We start from the raw sequence: 22,367 nt of genomic DNA on the forward strand, positions 1-22,367 counted from the left end.
GTCCAGATGTTGCTGTGAAGGTATTTTTTAGATGTGTTAAACATTTAAATCAGTGGATTTTGAGTAAAGCAAATTATCTTCCATAATGTGGGTGGTTCTAAATATATCATACATACATCAAATGTAAATACAAATTAAAAGATTAAAAATAAATATATGTTGTTTATAAATGATACACCTTAAATATAAGAATATAAAATGTTGAAAGAAGGTAAAAAGATGTATCATACATACACTAACCAAAAAAGGCTTCTATATCTATATTAATATCAGACAAAATAGACTAATGCTGAAAGCATTAACAGAGTTAAAGACACATATTTCATAACAATATATGATTCCGTTTACTATGAAGATATAACAATTCTAAATTGCCATACGTGTTATAACATGCCTTCAAAAATATATACAGCAAAACTTGACATAACTAAAGGATAAAAGACAAATCCACAGTCTTAGTGGGATATTTTAACTTATCTGTGTCACTAACTCATAGAAAAAAACAGATCAAAAAATCCTTAAGGAGAAGCTTTGAAAAGCATGGCTAACAAACTTGACCTAATTTATAATATGGAGAGGACTACATAGGTAACCGCAAAACTGCAAAGCACACATCCTTCTCAAGCACACTTGGAACATTTAAAAAGCTGACCATATATGAATGTATGGTCTCTGATGACAACAGAATTAAGTTAGAAATAAACTACAGAAATATAGCTAGAAAATCTTTCATATACAATATTTGGAAACTAAGCAGTACTTAAATGACCCATGCATGATTCAAAGAAGCAAACACGACAAAAATCAAAGTATTTTCAACTGAATGATAATTTCAAAAACCAATGTATCAAAACTTACGCATGTAGCTAAAGCTACATTTTAGGATGAAATTCACAGAATTAAACGCACTATTAGAAAGAAGGCCTGTAAAACAATGATCTAAGCATCTCAAGAAGTTAGAAAAAGAAGAGCAAATTAAAACAAAAAAAGGAAAGTTACGGGAAAAATTTAGGGCAGAAATAATAACAAAGAAATCAATCAATCAACACACTCCTGAAAAACAAGGTGGGGGAAGTCATTCTATGGGACATCAACCTACTCTACTGCTACAGACAGTAAGACATCAGGGTATTGGCACAGAGACAAATAGAACAGGGGAGTAGAACTGAGAGTCCAGAAACAAACTCCCACACATATGCAGACACTTGATTTATGACAAGATGGTACTACAAGGCAGAGGACAAAGGGTGGTATTTTCAATGAATGGTGCTGAGTCCAGTTAATATCTACATGGAAAATATAAAAAACTTTTTTTTACTCCTATCTCCAACAGTATACAAAAATACATTCAATAATCTGGTGTACCTAAATATGAAATAAGAAAACAATAAATCTTCTGGAAGATAAGTTAGGAGATTTCTTCATGATGTAGGCACAGGGCAATAAGATTTTTTTTAATGTTTATTTCATTTTTGAAAGGAAGGGAGCCCACAAGTAGGGGAGGGACAAAGAGAGAGGGGGGCAGAGGATGTGAAGTGGGCTCTTAACTGACAGCAGACAACCTGATGTGGGGCTTGAACCCATGAACCGTGAGATCATGACCTGAGCCGAAGTCAGATGCTCAACCGACTGAGCCACCCAGGCGTCCCAGAGCAATAAGACTTTTAAACTAGACATAAAAAGCAACAACCACTAATAACCTATGTTACATTAAAATTAAGATCAACTTTTCATCAAAAGACACCAGTAAAAGGGTGAAAAGGCAAACTTCAGACTGGGAAAGATACTTGTAATGCATACAACAAAGGGCCCATACCTAGACTATAGAAAAGATTCCAATGAATCAATAAGTGAAAGACAAATGTGTTATTTCGGGGCCTCGCAGAAGCACATGCCAAGATGGGATTCAATGTGCAAGGATTTATTAAAGAAAATGGCTGTGAGAAAAATTTTACTTAATCCACAAGATAGTGTTTTAACACTTTCAGCCCCGTAAAGGACACAGAATTTTTTTAAATACTTTTCATTTATGTACATTTCTGTAGAGAAGTAAGAGACGTGTAAACATGAAATAAATTAGGATAAAATTCTGTAAGAGAAGTAGAATAGAATTAGGAGCTCACGGAGAAAAGTGAAGAACGTAAAAGTCACAGAGCTTTGTTTTGTTTTTGAGATCAAGAGAACGCGCGTGAGTGGGGGAGAGTGGTAGAGGGGAAGAGAGAGCCAATCTTAACTATGCTCCATGGCGGGGCTCAATCCCACGACCCTGGGATCATGACCTGAGCTGAAATCAAGAGTCGGACACTCAATTGACTGAGCCACCCAAGCACCCCAAACTCAAAGAGTTTTCATTTGAAATGACATGAGAAAAAGAGGCTGGAAGGGACTGAGTTTATTGGGAACTGACTAGATTACATTTTCTGATAGAGAGTTCAAGATAGAAACTAGTTTCAGTCCTCACTCCACCTCCAGGTTTGATGCAACTGAAAATTTATCCTGTCTACATGTGTAACTGAATACATTTATACTAATATGATATTTAATCAAAATGGAAAAAAATCAGTGTATCGAACTATAATATTCAAACATATGCTTTACTTTTTATACTTAAAGCCCTCCAGGAATTACTTAAAAAATTGAAGCTTTTATAAATATGATAAACATGACATAAATATATTTTTAAATGTTTTTAAACTCTCAATTTATATCCACAAAGGAGCTTGTACACTCCACAGCATCTACTTCATTCTGTGAAGTAACTGATACTGCACCAAAAAAGAAAAGAAAAAGAAAAAAGCCTAAGGAGAGAAGTGGAGTATTAGCCCATTTAGGACTGAGCACAAATCTGAAATGGAAATGTAAGAGAATAAGTAAACAGGTTGTAGAGACAGAATGAAGGGACTCTTTCTTAAGTGAAAATGTACTCATGTCAAGTACTTATAACCACTTCAAAGATGTTTATCTATATAAGAACATGTAAATACAAACATCTGTTTAGTTAAAAGCAGGTTATAAATCCAGTGCTTTAGAACTGAAATGTATTAACTACTATTCAAGCTAAGAGTCTCTAACCACACAAAATGTACAATGGGACATACAGGTTTGGGGAGTTTTTATTTTGCTTTGTTTTGTTCTACAAAAAAATTAGTTACTTAGAAACAGCATATGTAGAATCATACTACATTCTTCATAACATTAATCCAGAATATTTGACAAATGTAGTTTGATGTTTCAGAAAAAATCAAGGGCTTTGGATTCAAAAAGAAGTGAATTCAAATCATAACTCTCTAACAGAACACTTGTGTGGCCTTAGACAAGCCACTTAACTTCTATGGGCCTCAATTTTTTTCTTCTGTAAAACTACAGAAGCCAACATCTAACATAATAGGATGGTGGAATGCAGCTCTTCGTACCCGAGATATCAAAATAATAGATGTCAGGACACAAATGTGAAACCACACTTCATCATCCACCACTCCTAGAGAGTCACTAAGGAAACAGCCCATGACTCTTTTATCAGTTAGATTTTGCTGCATGACAAACCGCCCCACAAGTTGGTGCTTAACAATACAAACATACAGTATTTCTCACATTTCTGGGAACTGTCTTGGCAGTTCTTCTGGGCCAAGACCCTCTGGGCCAGCTTGGCTGGGCTAGATGATCTACAGGTCTGGCTGTCGACCTGATGTCAGATGGAGTGATAGGAAGAGCTTGGCGACATGACTCTAAACATCCAGCGGCTTAGTCACACAGTCATAATCACGGAGTTCCCAAAAGCAGCAAGAAAGGTCAAGCCCCATGGTGCAAGCACTTTTTTTAAAGTGTCCACTTGTAGCACATTTTCTATTGTCCCACTGGCCAAAGCAAGTCGCATGGCCAAGCTACCACAACCTCTGAATCGCTCAGAAAGATAAGAGACATAAAAAGAGGTTTGAGAACATAGTCCTTAGCTGCTAGTAAGAACTCAGTAAATATATGTTGAGTAGAATAATAAATGAATGAAAGAAAAAAGTGAGAGGATGGTGGTGCCTGCCATTAACCAAAATAGGAGGTTTAGATAAAGAAGCAGGCTGAAGATTTAGGAAAAACAGTGAATTCCATTCCAAACACATAGAACCCTGAGGTACTCGCGAGACACTCAATAAAGATATCCAATAGACAATTACATATACCTTTCTGGAAAGTTGCAAAATGATTTCCTGGAGCTATTTTAGAAGTTAAAAATAATTTTTTAATTTGGGTTTGTCCTTTATTATTATCCTTTATTTACAATTGTAATTTACATTGCAGTGAGCTTGAAATATCACATTTCCTTAAATCTAAGATGTATTTTCCACATTTTAACAGTTCAATTGATGTGTGTTATATCCATGTATTCATTTAACAGGGTAGTATTCTTTATGAAAAGCTGATATAAATCAATGTAGCATTTTAAAATTCAAGGCATCTTAAAATCAAGGAACTATCATGAAGCGTAAACTCTTGGCCTGTTGTGTCCAGGAGTAGATTTTAACCCATTAGGTAAGGCTAGTTTTACTGCAGACCCAATCAATAAGTCTCCCTTGATCTTTCTGCAAAACTGGTACCACATGCTCTTTTACCTGTCTCAGAAAAAGCCAGTACCATCCAGCCCGTATTTAAACTTCAAAACCTGACAGATATTTGATCACTTCTTCCTCATCCATAATAATCAGTCCATTGCCACGCACCACTGAATCTACCTCCCAAATATGACTCAAACATGAGTCTACCACCACCACCCTATATCAAGTGCCATCACCATGCACCTGATCTATTCTGATCGACTCCGTGCTGGTGTTCTTGCTTCCAGTCTGGCCTTCCTGCTATTCACTTTCAGCGTGGCAGCCAAAGGACTTTTTTCTTTTTTAATTTTTTAAGTTTATTTATTTTGAGAGATAGACAGTGAGAGTGGGGGAAGGGCGGGGGGGAGGGAGAGAGAGAATCCCAAGCAGGGCCCGCGCTGTCATCACAGAGCCAGATGTGGGGCTTGAACCCATGAAACCGTGAGATCACAACCTAAGCTGAAACCGACAGTCAGATGCTTAACCAACTGAGCCAACCAGGCACTCCAGACAAAGGACTTGTTTTTCAATGTAACCTACATCATATTACTCTCCTACTTAAAATTCTTCAAGTTCCCATTGTTCTCAGCATAAAATCCATAATGACATCCACAGCCTTCCATAAATTTCAACCCTGTAGACAACCTCTTTAACCTCATCTTGTACCACTTTCCACTTTGTTCCATTAAAACTCATCTACTTTCAGTTTTCCTAATTTTTTAAGCTTATTTACCTTGGGGGGGGGGGGGGGGGGGGAGAGGGAGAGAGAGAGTGGGAGCACAAGTCGGGGAGAGGCAGAGAGAGAGAAAGAGAAAGAATCCCAAGCAGGCTCCACACCACCAGCACAGAGCTGGATGCGGGACTTGAAGTCACAAACCGCGAGATCATGACCTGAGCCCAGGTCAGACGCTTAACTGACTGAGCCACCAAGGTGCACCAGTTTTCCTAATTTTTATTAAGCTCTTCCCCTCCTCAGAACCTTAATCCATGCTGTTCTCTCTGCCAACACTATTCTTCTCCCCTTTCTTCAGTTCGTCCATACTTTATCTTTTAGGTCTCAGCTTAAGCATCCTATCTTCACAGAAAACTCCCCTGACCTTCCCGCCCACATACATATGTATACGTATAGGTGTGTGTACATATATATGATGTTAATTTTGTCTCTCCCATCGGACCATGAATTTCATGAGGGCAAAAACTATGCTTGTCTTGTTTGCTATCCAATTGTTCCCATACTGCCCAGAGCAGAGTAGACAATAACTATTCCTGAGGAATAAACAAAGAAATAACAAAAACACCCTCACACAAAGGAGTAAAATTGCTGGTGACACATAAACACAGTGGCTTGTGACCAGAGAAACTGGAAAATGGAAGGCTCGGGTGAATAATGGACAAAAGCTGCAGATTCTACAAACAGAATGAGAAGTAATTTTCAGTTAAAAAGTTACAGCAACCAGCACAATATGCTGGCAGGAAGCAAACCTTTGAATTTCCTTAGCAATACAAACATTACAACATTTAAAATATAAATTGGAAACAAAGACTGAGCATTTTCCACAGATACCAAGGGCCCTGATACAAGTAAGTGACTTTCTAAAGCTGATGGTTAAATGGCAATGGCAAATGATCCAGAGGAAGACCACAGAAACCCAGATTTGAAAGAGGCTGCTGGTTGTCCCCCAACATCCACCCTCCCTTTATTCTATGCAATCCAATTTTTTGACAGTGGCCATGATCGATATAGGCAAAGTTCTAGAAGCACAGAGAAGAAAGCTGTGTGTTGTAGCATGAAGAAAGGTTGCAGAGAGGTGACATGTATGTGGTGTTGCCACTGAATGTTCTAGAGTCTTGTGCCTTGAGCAGCTGTTCCACATTATACATTCAAGTGAAGGAGAAAGGTCTCTTTTCTGGGAAGAGAGGCATATGGGGTACAGTGAGGAATGGAATGAAGAGAGCCAGGATGCAGGCTCTAGCTAGCTTCTTACTCTCTGTAAAGCCTGAGCAGGGGCAGTCAGCTCACTGGGCCTCGTGTTCTCCATATGAAAATGCTGACTATGAGGACCCCGTGTAAACAGAAAGAAACCTGCTCAGGACCCCCAGAGAGATAATGAGTTGTGTCAGGCCTAGAAGGCTGGGCATGATCTTGTCAGATGGAGATTGTGCTCAACTGTGCAGTCACACAAGGATCCCAAAGGATCCCTGAGTCAGAGTCAGGAATGCTGTGGTTCTGCTGCTACCTGGTTGTGTGATGTTAGACAATTCATTCACTCTGTCTGGGCCTCCCTTTTCCCAGCATGCAAAATAAAGGAAGTGAGTAAGATGACCTCTGAGGCCACCCTGCCTCAATCTATGCCTTTTATCACCCAGTATCTTCCATTTACAGACTTGATTTATTTAAGTTTATTTATTTATTTTGAGAGAGAAAGAGCATGTGTGAACGTGCGTGGGGTGGGGGGACAGAGAGAGCGGCAGAGAGAATGGGAGGAGAAGAGTCCCAAGCAGGCTCCCCACTGCCAGCACAGAGCCCAATGCGGGGCTCGAACCTACAAACCGCGAGATCATGACCTGAGTTGAAATCAAGAGTCAGACGCTTAACCAAATGAGCCACCCAGGCACCACAACAAACTTTATTTTTTAAAGCAGTTTCTGGTTCACAACAAAATTCAGGGGAAGGTACAATGACTTCTCATACACTTCCTGCCCCCACGCATGCATCATCCCCGCTATCAATATTCCCTATCAGAGCAGGACATTTGTTACAACTGATGAACCTACACTGACGTCTCATTATCATCCAAAGTCCACAGTTCACATCCCAGTTCACTCTTGGTGTTGTACGTTCCATGGGTTTGGATAAATGTATAATGACATATACCCACCACAGTATCATAGTATCATATAGAGTTATTTTCACTGCCCGAAAAATTCTCTGTGCTCCGCCTATTCATCCCTTTCTCCTTGCTAAACCCCGTCAACCACTGTTCCTTTTACTGTCTCCATAGTGTTGCTTTTTAAAATTTTTTAATATTTAATTTTGAGAGAGAGAGAGACAGGGAATGACTGATGGAGGGGCAGAGAGACAGGGAGACACAGAATCCGAAGCAGGCTCCAGGCTCCAAGCTGCCAGCACAGAGCTCAGTGTGGAACTCGAACTCGCGAACCTTGAGATAATGACCTGAGCCGAAGCCGGACGCCCAACCGACTGAGCCACCCAGGCGCCCCACCATCGTGTTGCTTTTTATGGAATATCATATAGTTGGAATCATATAGTATGTAGTCTTTTCAGATTGGCCTCTTTCACTTGGTAGTATGCATTTAAGTTTCCCTCCATGTCCTTCTTTACATAGCTTAATAGCTCATTTCATTTTAGCACTGAATAATATTCTGTTGTCTGGATGCACCACAGTGCATTTATCCATTCACATCCTGAAGGACATCTTGGTTGCTTCCCAGGTTTTGGCAATTATGAATTAAGCTGCTATAAACATCCGTGTGCAAGTTTTTATGTGGATATTTTCAACTCATTTGAATAAATACCAAGGAATGCAATTGCTGGAATTATATGACAAAATATGTTTAGTTTTCTAAGAAACTGCCCAACTGTCATCCAAAGTGGCTGTACCATTTTGCATTCCAATTAGCACTGAATGAGAGTTCCTGTTGCTCCGCATCCTCACTAGCTTTTGATACTGTCAGTGTTCTAGATGTTGGCCATTCTAATAGGGGTGCAGTGGTATCTCATTGTTGCTTTCTTTTTGCATTTCCCTGATGACATATGATAAGGACATTTTCCCAGTATGTGGTTTGTCTTTTTTTCTCTTGACAGTATCTTCCAAAGAACAGAAATTTTTAATTTTAATGAGGTCCAGCTTACAAATTCTTTTTTTCATGGATTGTGTCTTTGGTGTTGCATCTAAAAAGTCATCATCAAAACCTATATTATCCAGATTTTCTCACATGCTATCTTCTAGGAATTTTATAGTATTGCATTTAAGTCTGTGATTCTTTTTTTTTTTTAAGAGACATGCAAGTCGGGGAGAACAGCAGAGGGGGAGAGAGAGAGAATCCCAAGCAGGCTCCACACTCAGCACAGAGCCCAATGAAGGGCTCGATCTCACGACCCCGGGATCATGACCTGAGCCAAAACCAACGGTTGAACACTCAACCGACTGAGCCACCCAGGCACCCCTGTGATCCATTCTGATGTAATCAAATTTTATGCTTATTATGATTTCCCATCTAAAGGCTGAATTCCTGGGGTACCTGGGTGGCTCAGTCAGATAAGCATCCAACTCTTGGTTTCAGCTCAGGTCAGGATCTCACAGTTTCATGAGTTCGAGCCTCACAGTGGGCTCTGCACAGACAGTACAGAGCCTGCTTGGGATTCTCTCTCTCTCCCTCTCCCTCTGTCCCTTCCCCACTTATGTTGTCTCTGTCTCTCTCAAAATAAATAAATAAACTTAAAAAAATAAATAAAGGCTGAATTCCTGAGCCTCTTTTGCTGCTATGCATGGCCACGTGATAAAGTTCTGGCCAACAGAATATGAAGTTATGTGTGCAAATGTTAGTTCTCACCCTTAAAGGGAAAAGCATATTTTCCTTCCCTCCCTCTTGTGTCTTCTTCCATCCTGCTGTCTGGAACATGAATATCATGGCCAGCCACCTTGAACTGTACAGACAAGTACAGAGGAGGGACAGAAAACAAGATAAATGGGGACCTGATCCCTGTACAACCATGTAGAGCAGGGTTGTCATACCAGCCAGGGACTACTACCTAAAAGAAAGAGGGGTGCCTGGGTGGCTCAGTTGGTTAAGCATCTGACTTCAGCTCAGATCATGATCTCACGGTTAGTGTGTTCAAGCCCCATGTCAGGCTCTGGGCTGGCAGCTTGGAGCCTGGAGCCTGCTTTGGATTCTGTGTCTCCCTCTCTCTCTCTGCCCCTCCCCCACTCATGCTTTCTCTCTCTCTCTCTCTCTCTCTCTCTCTCTCTCTCTCTCTCTCTCTCTCTCTCTCCCTCCCTCTCTCAAAAATAAATAAGCATTAAAAAACATTTTTTAAAGAAAGATAAATTCCTATCTTGTCTAAGCCATTGTTAATTTACATTTCTGTCACAGGCAAGAGAAGTTACATCCTAACTAACAGATTGAGTCATGCAAAAAGAGAAATAAAGACATTGGGAGATCAGAGACCATTCTTTTGGTCACTCCTGAGAAAGGGTTTTCATCTGGGGCACCTGGGTGCTCAGTCCGTTGAGCATCCGACTTTGGCTCAGGTCATGACCTCACGGTTCGTGAGTTTGAGCCCCGCATCGGGCTCTGTGCTGACAGCTCAGAGCCTGGAGCCTGCTTCGGATTCTGTGTCTCCCTCTCTCTCTGCCCCTCCCATGCTCATGGTCTGTCTTTCTCTGTCTCTCAATAATAAATAAACATTAAAAAAATTTTTAAATACAGTGGTTGCATATAATTATGTAATATTCATCATATATTGAAATGTTTATGGGTTCCATTAAATAAATGTATTCATCATTCTTTTGCATTCTTTACCTAAAGATCAGTTATACAGACCTTCTAGACATAGTATAAAATGAGTTTCCTGATCGGACCCTATTTAGCAATGGCAGTAAAGATTCTGGAGGTGAGAATGGGCAAAACCAAGTAAAAAGCTTCCTCATACCTATCCTCACTCTGATTCACATACTCCTCACAAAAGGTTTGCTTTAACCAATTCATGGTATACACTATACTGTGACAGAACTGCATTTGAGGTACTTTAAATGTGTATGCTGAATATTCTGTTTCCCCTCTATCTTATTCCGTCCTTCTTTGTGCCTTGTAATCTTCATGCAATGCATGAGTTGACTCCCTTATGCTCTGACTTCTGCTTGGGTTTGGCCAATCAGAGGCATAAACAGGGGACTGGAGGGTGGGAGAAAAGAGAGATCAGGATATTTATTCCCCCAGCTTCTTCCCTGCCTGGCCACAGTTGGCAAATATCTGTTTTTCTCAGTTGAAGGCCAAGAAGGGAGCATAGAGTGTCCATGTTGTACATTTGTATAATTTCTCAGACTGGGGGCTAAGTGTGGTTATGAAGCGCTGACAAACTGGAAGCTACCACCCACCTTAGGCCATGACAATCAGAAATTGAGCCCAGTGTGAAACACTGTTGGGACAGAAGTATAGTGGCATGGCAGCCTCTGCTGCCTCACATTTTAGAACCTACTTGCCGCGACACAGCCAGTAAACCTTGGACTCAACTGCATTGGGAGTGACAAAGTACGAAAAACAAGAAACCTAAATTCTCAAACTTGACATACGAATCACCTAGAGTACTTGTGAAAGATGTAGATTCCTGAGCAGCGTTTCAGGAAATTCTGACTCACCTTATCTGGAATTTGCCATGGAATCTATAACAAGTTGCCTGGGTAGTTTAGGCCCAGGTAATCAAAGGGGTACAGGTTAAGAAACACTGAATTAGAACTTTGTGGCTGAAAAAAAAAAAACCTAATATCCAAGTAGCCAGTGTTCTTTACCTGGGCAACAGAAAGTTAACCTCCAGCTGAACTCCATAATTCCTGCAGGATGTCTTTTATAGCTATAGCAGTTTCCCAAATAATCTGGAGGGGGCGGGTCTTGTTAATCACAGCCTCATTTAATCACAAAATTCAAGAAACATTTGCTAAAGATGAATGAAATCAAATTCTGCAACTCTTGAAAATTAAAATGATTACAAGAATATGTAACTGAAACTTGTGTTGATACAAATTGCTAACTATAACAACATAAGAGAAGCAATTTCTCAACTGCAAATATAGTTATATTGTTAATTTAAACATAGGTAAAATGAAATCTCTTAGCTAATGCTAAGTCATTAACTGACTTAAAATATTTCTGTTTTGCTCTGTAATTTTCTATGTTAATTTGATATCCACCACTTGATTATATTTACCTTACACTTAAGCAGAGTTATTTAATTCAGCTTGATTATTATATTATGCTTATGAAGAAATGCAACATTCAGTAAAATGTAAAAATAATTTATTTTAAAAAATTTTTTTAATGTTTATTTCTTTTTGAGAGAGAGCACACACGCGCATGCAAGCAGGGGAGGAGCAGAGAGAGAGGGAGACACAGAATCTGAAGCAGGCTCCAGGCTCTGCACTGTCAGCACAGAGCCCGATGCAGGGCTAAACTCACGAACCGCGAGATCATGACCCAAGCTGAAGTCAGATCCTCAACCCAATGAGCCACCCAAGCACCCCAAATGTATAAATATTTTAGAATAAGTTTTCATTATTTGATTATTTTTCTTCTATGCATTAATACATTTTTATAAACATTTGTTGTTTTATTCAGGTTCAAATATTTCTCAACTTGTAACTGTATAAAATGTATTTTAAAAATGGCATTGATATGGGAATGCAAGCTTGTCCAGCCACTCTGAAAAACAGTATGGAGGTTCCTCAAAAAACCAAAAATATAACTACCCTACGACCCAGCAATTGCACTACCAGGCATTTATCCAAGGGATACAGGGATGCTGTTTCAAAGGGACACATGCACCCCCATGTTTATAGCAGCACTATCAACAATAGCCAAAGTATGGAAAGACCCCAAATGTCCATCAATGGATGAATGGATAAAGAAGATGCGGTATATATATATATATACAATGGACCATTACTCGGCAATCAAAAATAATGAAATCTTGCCATTTGCAACCATGTGGATGGAACTGGAGGGTATTATGCTAAGCGAAATTAGTCAGTCAGAGAAAGACAAATATCATATGACTTCACTCATATGAGGACTTTAAGAGACAAAACAGACGAACATAAGGGAAGGGAAACAAAAATAATATAAAAACAGGGAGGGGGACAAAACAGAAGAGACTCATAAATATGGAGAACAAACAGAGGGTTGCTGGAGGGGGATGGGAGGGGGATGGGCTCAATGGGTAAGGGGCACTGAGGAATCTACTCCTGAAATCATTGTTGCACTATATGCTAACTAATTTGGATGTCAATTTTAAAAAATAAAAAATAAAATTAAAAAAATATTTTTATGGCCTAGTTGGCCTGACAAAATTTTTAAAAACATAAAAAAAAAAGATTGAAATGATATTGTATGGTGACAGATGTTGATTAGCTTATTGTGGTGAGTATGGAGTAATGTATAGGATTGTTGAATCTACATGTTGCACAACTGACATTAATATAACATTGTAGGTCGAGTATACTTCAGTTAAAAAGAAAAATGTAGGGGCGCCTGGGTGGCGCAGTCGGTTAAGCGTCCGACTTCAGCCAGGTCACGATCTCGCGGTCCGTGAGTTCGAGCCCCGCGTCGGGCTCTGGGCTGATGGCTCAGAGCCTGGAGCCTGTTTCCAATTCTGTGTCTCCCTCTCTCTCTGACCCTCCCCCGTTCATGCTCTGTCTCTCTCTGTCCCAAAAATAAATAAACGTTGAAAAAAAAAATTAAAAAAAAAAAAAAGAAAAATGTAGGCAAAGCTCCAAGTGGGAAGAAAGGACTACTGAGGTGTGTAACAGCTCTGTTTCTTACATCAAAACTAAGCCCCCTTTTCTCTCATCAAGAGAAAAAGAACCAATTTATATTTTTATAATCAAAATAATAAAGATGTGAAATTTAAAAATGGCCTTGATATAACCACCAAACTAAAAAATTTTGCACTAGATGACAGTGTACATCAATGTAATTATGACTTCTTTAGAATGTATGGTTTAAAGCAATCAAGACTTTTCATACAGTTCAATTCATCACATGGTATCTATTCAAAGACTCAACCCCAGTAGTCTGAGTCTTTATAATCTCTGTTTAAGGATTTATGGAGCTGAGGGGCGCCTGGGTGGCTCAGTCGGTCGAGCATCCGACTTCAGCTCAGGTCGTGATCTCACAGTTCGTGGGTTCAAGCCCACATCAGGCTCTGTGCTGACCGCTTACTCAGGGCCTGGAGCCTGCTTCAGATTCTGTGTCTCCTTCTCTCTGCCCCTCCCCTGCTCACGCTTTGTCTCACTCTGTTTCTCAAAAATAAATAAATGTAAAAAAAATTTTTTTTTAAAAAGGATTTATGGAGCTGAAATCCTGGTAACTCCAATAGTTACCATTTACTTACAATCTACTATGTGTCACGCACCTTACTGGGTGCCTCACAGATGTGATTTCATTTGAAACCCACGAGAAGACCATGAACTTGGTATAATTATCCAAAATGTTAGGTAAGGAAATTGAAGCTCAAGAAGTGAAATGACTCACCCAATTTTTCACTGCAGGCAAGGAGGCAAAGCCAGAATTTCAAGTCACTATTGCAAACTCTACCTCTTTACACCCTGCCATGATGGCTTGATGGAATATTAAAATATATTTGTTGAACACCTGTTCTGTGTAAGACCTTGTACCCAACTTCAAAGAGGACTCAGGATGAATGAACACAATCCTAACCCTCAAAAAAGAAATCTCAATCTAACTGAGGTAGAAGATAAAAATAAAAGATGTACAGGAGCACCTGGGCGCTCAGTCGGTTGGACACCCAACTTCAACTCAGGTTATGATCTCGCAGCCAGTGACTTTGAGCCCCGCATCAGACTCTCCACTCTCAATGTGGAGCTCACTTCGGATCCTCTCTCTCCCTCTCTCTCTCTGCCCTTCCCCTGCTTGCGTTCTTTCTCTCTCTCTAAAAAGTAAATACAAATTAAGAAAAAAGATGTGCATAGTTTTATTATTCACAAAAATATAGGTAAATTGTGCTTTTTATTAAAGTTTTTAGTCCAAAATGGGAGATGCTCATCATAAATTATATTACAATAGATCTACAATATTTGTCTTATCATGTGTTCCTTCACAAGCTAAATCTCAGATAAGAAATCTCATTAAAGAGTTTATTTGGCGAAATGGACCTCATCAAAATTAAAAACTTCTCCTATGTGAAAGAGCTGTTAAGAGGATGAAAAGACAAGGTGCAGACTGTAACAAGATATTTGAAAGCCACATGTCTGACAAACAACCAGTATGTATAATATACAAAGAGCACTAAAAACTCCACAGTGAAAAAATAAATAATTCAATGAGAAGACAGGCAAAAGGTATACAGAGACATTTCAGTGAAGAGGATATAGAGATGATGAATAAGCACATGAAAATATGTTCAATATCATTATCCAACAGGGAAAAGCAAACTGAACCTACATTGAAATATCACTTCACACCTATCAGAATGGCTAAAATATAAAATAAGGACAGCACTAAGTGCTGACTAGCATGACAAGGAACTTGATCACCCATATATTGCTGGTGGAAATGTAAAATGGTACAGCCACTCCGGAAAAATTAGATGGATTGTTTTAAAACTAAACATATAAATATCATATGACTCAGTGACTGCAAACCTGTGTATGTATTTATCCCAGAGGAATGAAAATTATGTTCATGCAAAAACCTGTAGGTGAATGTTCATAGAAGCTTTCTTTGTAAAAGCCAAAACCTGGAAACAGCCCAGATGCCTCTATATGGGTGAATCATTAAACAAACTGGTACATACATATGTGATACCACTCATTTGCTTGCTTCGATCCTCTCTCTTTTGAAATGTCTATTTTTAATCAGGTTATCCTTAATTAAACCGTGAGCCACTAGCAGACTACCTACATGAAACTCTGTTTGGCAAAACTAACGAAAGGTTTGTAGAAAATAGATCAAAAGCAGATGAAATCTTGTTTTAAAATGTTTACTTATACTATCATTCCACCGTCACATTGAACTCCTCCAAGTGTTCTCTTCATTTCAAATTTTATTGCAACACAACCAACTTCATGACCGACCATGGGAATCCAGGAAAAAGGCATTTTATTTTTTGTAAGTTAATAGTCCTTTTACTGGGGGAAAAAGACCAGGATTTACAACTTGGAATGGATATAAATTATAATTTCTTGAACAGCAATGTTGATGGTTGTGCTGAAGTCCACAGCTGCAGCCCAGTCTGCTGGCTCCAACCCATGGCTCAGAAGATTTTAAAAACAGAGTCCAAAGACGTTCCCTTGGTAAAGGTTTCTTTTGAAACATTTGTACGAATCGTGACAGCCTGACACCCCCGTTTCGTGCCAATACAACACGGACAACACCAAACCAACACACGCGGCATGCCGCAGGGATGTGTGTCCCCACCATCACAGGTGGGCGCATGGAAGTACCAGAGGGCCAGCCAGCTCAGTGGGGCTGCGCTTAGACATTCTATCCTTCACCCGTTTTTCTGCACAGCGTCCTGAGGTAAGCCAATTTTAAAGGTTTGTTTTCAGTAAACCAGGTTCGACAATTTATACTAACAAACTGAACTGGAACACATTTTGAATAGGTTTCAAATTTGATTTTTCATTTTTCGTTTTTAATATAAAAGCCTGACAGTGCTCAATTGTCAAGCTACATTCATGAAAAACTGGCCATTAGCAAATGGACACGCAAGGAGTCCACTAAGTGCTTTCCTATCATTAAGGGAGTACAAGCGTTTATATAGTAACACTGACATGTAGCTTGATCTTCAGGAGGCAGGACCACCAACGCATATGTGTGGATTTTGTGTGTGTGGACAGAAGGTACTTTCGACATTCAGTTTTGCTTTATAGAAAGAGAAAGAGTAGATGAACGGCTTGTTCTGTTTTGTTTTTTTGCTTTTGTTTTTGTTTTTTTTGCAAGAGGTAAGTAAAATATTCAGTATGATTCTTCTACAGAGTGGAAAAGGAGCTGAAAGTAGGTCTTCATTTTGCAGTCATCATCTGTATGAATTCTTCATAGTGGACTTACCCATCTCCATCAATATCTACTTCTCTGATCATTTATTTCTTCATCTGTTAGTGTTTCTCCTAAGTTTGTCATGACACGACATAGTTCTGCCACACTGATATAACCATTCCCCTTGTAAAAAAAAACTCAGAACACTTCGCAAATTTCTTCTTCGCTGCTTGTATCTTTCGTTTTTCTAGCCATTTCAGTCAAAAATTCTGCGAAGTCAATGGTGCCATTAGCATCAGCATCCACCTCATCATTGATCATCTCCTGCAATTTGGCTCCTGCTGGGTTCTGACTCCATGACCTCATGACAATTCTACGTTCCTTTGTTGTGATGGTGCCATTACCATCTTTGTCAAGTAGGGAGAAGGCTCCCTTGAACTCGGCAATCTGTTCTTCCGTCACCTCGTCAGTCATGGTGCTAGCGAAGGGAGGACGAGCAGAGGGAGCGAGGGTGGCTGCACCAGAGCAGGGGCTGTGACGGCAGGGGTGGCTCTACGGCAGCCACTACTGTTGCAGCTAAGGCGGTGTGCACTGCATGCTGGGCCCCTGCCGCTGCCCCACTCCAGGGACAGGTCATTTAAAAGCATACAAACTTCGTAACACTAGGAGAAATAGTCCATACACGACCCACGATTTTCTGCAAAATTTTATCAAAACCCACCAGAAACCAGGCTTGGAATTAATGTTTTCTTGCCACTTGAAAAGACTATTAGGAAAAGAAGTTTTATCTGCCTTTTCTTTGACAGATTTAAACTCAACTGTGTTTTACCCTCTCCAAAGGAAGCAGCATTTCAGATTCAATTTTTACTTTCCAGAATTGTTTTTCTAATTTTAGAAAAGTTAGCATTTTGGGGTGTCTGGCTGGCTCAGCTGGCAGAACATGCAACTCTTGATCCTAGGATTTTAAGTTCTAGCCCCATGTTGGGTATAGGTTTTACTCAGAAAAGTAAATAAATAAAATCTTAAAAAAGAAAGAAAGAAGGAAAAGTGATCATTTTATAAACAACACAGTCACTGTAAAGGTATAAAACAACCATTTGCTACCATCTAGTGGAAGTATTAAGTTTTGCACAGAAACATTTTTTGTTTTACCATAATCATTCTACTTCATTACCTTTATCTGATTCTCCTTGGTTACACGGAATTATGGTTGTAAAAGTAAAATTTCTTGGTATCTGATCCAAAATTCTTAAAATATAAAGATCACGTGTAAGGAAAAGATACAGAAGAAAAGTCTGCTGAAGACACATTATTGCACTTTTTCCCATTTAAAATAAAATGATTTTGATGGTCATCCATAAACTGATCAGAGGAAAAGGTCGTGAACCATACTCCACCTACATTTATGGTGAGAAGACTTGATTTTCACGCAAATCGGCACCGTATCCTCATTTCCAGCTTGCTCCTATCCTACATACTATGTCATTTTATTGCCAGACTTTTTCTCCAGTGTGCTTATGTCATGCAAAGCATGTTAAATATGTATGGTCATATTAATTACATTCTTCTTGAACATGACAAAGTAGTTCTGGTGGAATGTGAAAACTGGGAAACCAAATTACAAATGTGCCACATGGTCATTGATGGGAAGACAATGTAGAGCAAACACTATTGCCTACAGGACAGCTATTCCAGAATACAGGAGGGCTTTATCAGTATCCCTTCCTATGCTCTCAGTAGTCACAATTGTAAAGATGAGCCTCCGACCTAAAATATACCTGATTCTCTGCCTGTTATCTTTCTTAGAAACCTCAGTTATCTTAAGGTTTCCTTCAGCATGTTTGCATTCTACAAGAACATTATACCGGAGAAGTGTATGTATTGTGAAATGAGTATTTAGTCATATTTCTGACACAGGATTTATTCTCCCAGTCATCATGGTCCCCTTGAGTCTGGCTACAGAATACTACGTGGCATCTACCACATCATGGGAGTCAGGCAAAGGTTTATACTGATAAGACAGACTCCCAAAGACATTTTCACAAGGATTATTTGCATTCCAATACTACAAAAATCATTTTTTGGAGTCCTCCTCCATGTCAATCCTCCCATCCCCAGGAAACACACCAAAAAAATTTCAAGAGACGGCCCTGGTGCCATCTTGACCAGAGAGCCATATCCCCTTTCGTGCTCTGCAATGAACATTACTTCCAAATAGCTTTGAACTGAACTCACAATAACCCAAGTAGTATAAAGTTTAAATTTCCATTGAAATAACTGGAATATTTATGGGGTGCCTGGGTGGCTCAGTCAGTTGAGAGCCCGACTTCGGCTCAGGTCATGATCTCACGGGTTCGTGGGTTTGAGCCCACATGGGGCTCTGTGCTGACAGCTCAAAGCCTGGAGCCTGCTTCAGATTCTGTGTCTCCCTCTCTCTCTGCCCCTCCCCTGCTCATGCTTTGTCTGTCTCTCTCAAAAATAAATAAATATTTTAAAATTTTTTAAATAACTGGGATATTTAAAGTTATTAGTCAAGGACAACAGAAAGAAGAAAAATACAAGGAAGCCACTACTGTAATGAGATGATCCTTCAGACTAGTCTGTCCTTGAGGACATGATGTCACCTAATAGAAAGGGAGTAGCTCCAGTAATTCTCTACTCTAATACACTCCAAAATTGATTAGAATACTATTGGGGAAGTAACCTTTGCATGATCTATTGCCCCCCACCCCAGGATTGTCTGATAAGTGTCCTGGCCCTGGAACATTCCCCTAAAAACGTTGGGTACTGAGGTATCACTTGGCCCCAGATTATTCCCAGTAAGAAAACTTTTCCCTGAAGGATTCTCCCCTGCCCTGGGGAAACTGTGAACTTGTTTGTATTCCTTAAGTATGTGTCATATGGCACCTGGCCTTCCCCATCAGTGTATCTGCTCCCTCTGCTCCCACCAGCAGCAAAGGAATGGAGGTCTTCAATTGCAGCACAAGAGTGATGTGTACAGTCCATCACCCTGCATCAGTTATCAGGAGGGACCCGCTAGCCATGGGAGACTGGCATACATTACAGATGCTGATCATGTGTCTCTTCCCCTTTCCATGAGTAAAGCACTATTCTAACCAAGTGTCTTGTGTGTTAAGTCCTACTTGGTAACTCACAACCCATCGAAGATGCAGTGGGCCAAGGTCCGTGCGCTCCTTCTTCTCGTGGTTGGCATTGTTACGATCTCTGCCATCCTCCACACAATGGCCCTCCTTGGTTGGGACTGGTAGCTGGATCTTCGTACTCAACAAACACTAAGCCTCTACATGAGGAATAATAAAGCTACCTGAGCAAGAGAAGCCTAGTTATTTATCAACATTCATTACTTCCCTTCTTATACAGAACTGGAAGTTTTACCTGAGCAAACAGCCAGGACTCCAGTTACACGCCTCAGCCCCTTCTCCTTGCACCTCCTCCTATGGGCTAGACATGGTGGTGAGCAATCCCTGACCATGTAAAGGCAGGAAACACTCCAAGATGCCAAAGTAATGAGACAGCAGCACAACAACCAGCCTAAAAAATAACCAAAATTCCCACCCAGAATCGTACATAAGACTGGAATGAACAAGAGATGTTAGAGGACAATAGCCAAATTACGGAAGCAGTCCAAATGTCTATCGACTGATGAATGAATAAAGAAGATGTGGTATATATACAAAATGGAAAATTACTCAGCCATAAAATAGAACAAAATCTGGCCATTTGCAATGACACAGATGGAGCTAGATAGAGAGTATGATGCTAAGCAGAATAAGTCAGTCAGAGAAAGACAAATCCATATGATTTCATTCATAATGTGCAATTTAAGAAACAAAACAAACACGTTGGGGGAGAGAGACAAACCAAGAAATGGACTCTTAACTATAGAGAACAAACTGATGGTTACCAAAGGGGAGGCGGGTAGAGGAAATAGGGGATGGGGATTAAGGAGTGTGCTTGTCGTGATAAGCACTAGGTGTTGTATGGAAGTGCTGAATCACTGAACTCAAAACTAACATTACACTGTATGTTGGTTAACTAAGTGGAATTTCAATAAAACCTTGGAAGAAAAAAAGAGACGCTAGAGCAGGGAGCCAGAAGAAAAGTGAGAGCTCTAGAGAGAAAATATGGGTTGGAGACATCATCTTCACACTGGTAAGATTTGGCAAAGAAGGGACCAGAGACAAGGAGGAGTTTAAAGACAGATCCTTGGAAAACACTAAAACTTCGAGGATAGCAAGAGAAAGACAAGACAAAGAAGGAACAGAGAAATAGGATGAAAAGCCGGAGCACAAAAATCATAGGATAAACTCAACAAAAATGACAATAACAAAAAACAATTAAAAATGGACAAAGGACTTGAACAGGTATTTCTTCTGAGAAAGTATACGACGACAAAAAAAAAAATAATAAGCACATGAAAGATGCTCAACATCACTAATCATTAGGGAGATGCAAATCAAAAATACACTAAGATACCACTTTATACCCATTAAGATGGCTACTATCAAAAAACCCCAGAAAATAACAAGTATTGGTTAGAATGCAGAGAAACTGAACTCTTACGCACTGTTGGTGGGAAGGTGAAATGGTACCTACCATTGCTGTGAAAAACAGTATGGCATTTCTTCAGAAAAACTTTAAAAAAATTGCCGCATGATTCGGCAATTCCATCTCTGAGTATATACATCCAAAATAAATGAAAGCAGGGTCTAAAAGAGATGTATCTGCACACCCATGTCTATAGTAGCATTACTCACAACAGCTAAAATGTAAAAGCAACCCAAGTGTCCATGGACAGATGAATGGATAAGCAAAACACAACAGAAACAAAAACTAGAACGGTGGTTTCCAGGGGGTGGGAGGAAGGGGAAATGAGGAGTTCTTGTTTAATGGGTATAGAGTTTCAGTTTCTTGTTTGGTTTTTTGGGTTTTTTTTTTTAAGTTTATTTCTTTTGAGAGAGAGAGAGAGTGAGAGAGAGAGCGCGAGGGCGGGCCAGAGAGAGAGGGAGAAAGAAAATCCCAAGCAGGCTCCAGCTGTCAGCACAGAGGCCAACTCGGGGCTCGAATACACGAATACTAAGACGTGACTTGAGCTGCAATCAACAGTCGAACGCTCACCCAACCAAGCCACCCAGGTGCCCCTAGAGTTTCAGTTTTATGAGATGAAAGGGTCCCGGAGACGGATGGTAGCGCTGGTAGCACAATAATGTGAATGTATTGAATAGTACACTTAAAAATTATTAAGATGGTACATTTTGGTTCGCTGCCTCTCCCACGCTCCGGCGCGGACCCCGAGGCGGCGCAGGGCTCCGCCGCCCGCGGTCTCGGCCCCCCGCAGCGCTGCCCGCCGGCACCGCTGCGGAGAACAAGGCCTACCCTGCGGGACGGCTGGGGGACCTGGGGCTGGAGCTGCGGAAGGGGGCACGGGACCCGTGGCGGCACGGGCCGGGGAGGCGGCCGAGCGGCGCGGGGCGGCTCCGGTGTCTGTCGGGAGGGCGGCGCGGCGCCCCCAGAGGGGGCCACGTCTAAAGGCGTTTAGGTGCTGTAACGGGGTTTACGCGCGGCCAACGGAGCCGTGAGGCCGGTGGTGTCCAGCACGCCTATGGTGGACTTCCTGATGCAGCTGGAGGATTACGCGCCTACGATCCCAGATGCAGTGACTGGTTACTACCTGAACCGCGCTGGCTTTGAGGCCTCGGACCCACGCATAATTCGGCTCATCTCCCTAGCTGCCCAGAAATTCATCTCAGATACTGCCAGCGATGCCCTACAGCACTGCAAACTGAAGGGCACAGCTTCTGGCAGCTCCCAAAGCAAGAGCAAGGACCGCAAGTACACTCTAACCATGGAGGACTCGACCCCTGCCCTCAGCGAGTATGGTGGCATCAGTGTGAAGAAGCCGCACTACTTCACCTGAGCCACCCAACCTAAATGTACTTGTCTGTCCCCTTGTCCCCACACCAGCCTGCTTTCATAATAAACTTATTGTGACAGGCAAAAAAAAAAAAAAAAAAAAAGATGGTAAATTTT

At 40.6% G+C, this 22,367-nt stretch overlaps 2 pseudogenes; one reads left to right on the top strand and one right to left on the bottom strand.

The window, feature by feature from the left end:
• Positions 1-16,253: 16,253 nt before the first annotated feature.
• On the bottom strand, positions 16,254-16,894 carry LOC115507169 (annotated as a pseudogene).
• A 2,589-nt stretch (positions 16,895-19,483) lies between these two features.
• LOC115507754 lies at positions 19,484-22,354 on the top strand (annotated as a pseudogene).
• The last annotated feature ends 13 nt before the right edge of the window (positions 22,355-22,367 follow it).

This window comes from Lynx canadensis, chromosome X (genome assembly GCF_007474595.2).
Source record: "Lynx canadensis isolate LIC74 chromosome X, mLynCan4.pri.v2, whole genome shotgun sequence".
Lineage (NCBI taxonomy): Eukaryota > Metazoa > Chordata > Mammalia > Carnivora > Felidae > Lynx > Lynx canadensis.